This window comes from Equus quagga, unplaced genomic scaffold (genome assembly GCF_021613505.1).
Source record: "Equus quagga isolate Etosha38 unplaced genomic scaffold, UCLA_HA_Equagga_1.0 182659_RagTag, whole genome shotgun sequence".
Classification (NCBI taxonomy): Eukaryota; Metazoa; Chordata; class Mammalia; order Perissodactyla; family Equidae; genus Equus; species Equus quagga.
This window is the reverse complement of record NW_025797643.1, coordinates 1-1,127: the sequence shown is the minus strand read 5'-3', so window position 1 is coordinate 1,127 and position 1,127 is coordinate 1. Positions and strand designations below refer to the sequence as shown.

Below are 1,127 nucleotides of genomic sequence, written 5' to 3'. Positions count from 1 at the left end.
CTTCTTCCCTTCCAGAGAACCTGAACCAGGTGACCCTACCCAAGGTGGCTGTGTTTGAACCTTCGGAAGCAGAAATCTCCCGCACCGAGAAGGCCACGCTCGTGTGCCTGGCCACAGGCTTCTACCCCGACCACGTGGAGCTGAGCTGGTGGGTGAATGGGAAGGAAGTCCAGACTGGGGTCAGCACGGACCCTCAGCCCTACAGGGAGCAGTCAGATGATGAAAACCCCAGCTACTGTCTGAGCAGCCGGCTGAGGGTCTCTGCTGCCTTCTGGCACAACCCCCGCAACCACTTCCGCTGCCAAGTCCAGTTCTTCGGCCTCAAGGAGGACGATGAGTGGAAAGAGAACCGGACCAAACCTGTCAGGCAGAACATCAGTGCTGAGGCCTGGGGCAGAGCAGGTGAGTGGGGCCTGGGAGGCTTAGGCAAGGACTGAGTCAGACTAGAGAGAAAGGGAGAGATCCAGGTAGAAGACCAGAAAGACTAGATAGAGAAAAAAGGGATAGGAGTGGGAGAGGGAAGAGTAAAGCCCACCATGAAGGAGAGCAGGGCATCTCAGCCTAGTTCTTCCCCCAGATGCTCAGCCCAACACGGCTGTGCTGATGGGGCCCCTCACTACCGGCCTCCCACCCCCTCACTGGTCCTAGTTGCCTGAGGTTACAATGAGGATGCTTCTGACATCGCAGCAGCATGAGGAAGACAGCTCCAGGGCTGTCCAAGGAGGCTGACTGCACCCTCTGGCTGTTATGTTTTTGTGGCCTATGAGCCTATCACTTAAAAGGTTGACTTAAGGCTCAGTGTCTTTAAGTAGTGACATGCCCTACTCATCCCATTTTCTCCCCTTTCTTTCTTTCAGACTGTGGCCTCAGCTCAGGTAAGTGACCCTCTTCTTTTTTCTTTCCATCTCCCATGGTCTTTGCTCTGGAATCAGAGAATAGAGAACCCATGGACCCTGGGGGGTGAGGCAGAGACACCTGCTCACAGGTACCTACCTGCTCTCCCTTCCCACCAACAGTGTCCTATCAGCGAGGGGTCCTGTCTGCCACCATCCTCTATGAGATTCTTCTGGGGAAGGCCACCCTGTATGCTGTACTGGTCAGCGCCCTCGTGCTGATGGCCATGGTAA

At 55.5% G+C, this 1,127-nt stretch overlaps 1 long non-coding RNA gene across 1 annotated transcript; it reads left to right on the top strand.

Annotated features, from left to right (window-relative positions):
- The first annotated feature begins 6 nt into the window (after positions 1-6).
- Positions 7-1,127, top strand: LOC124233285 (uncharacterized). The gene is made up of 3 exons (XR_006887024.1): positions 7-402; positions 858-875; positions 1,017-1,127. It is a non-coding gene; the product is annotated as an uncharacterized LOC124233285 (long non-coding RNA).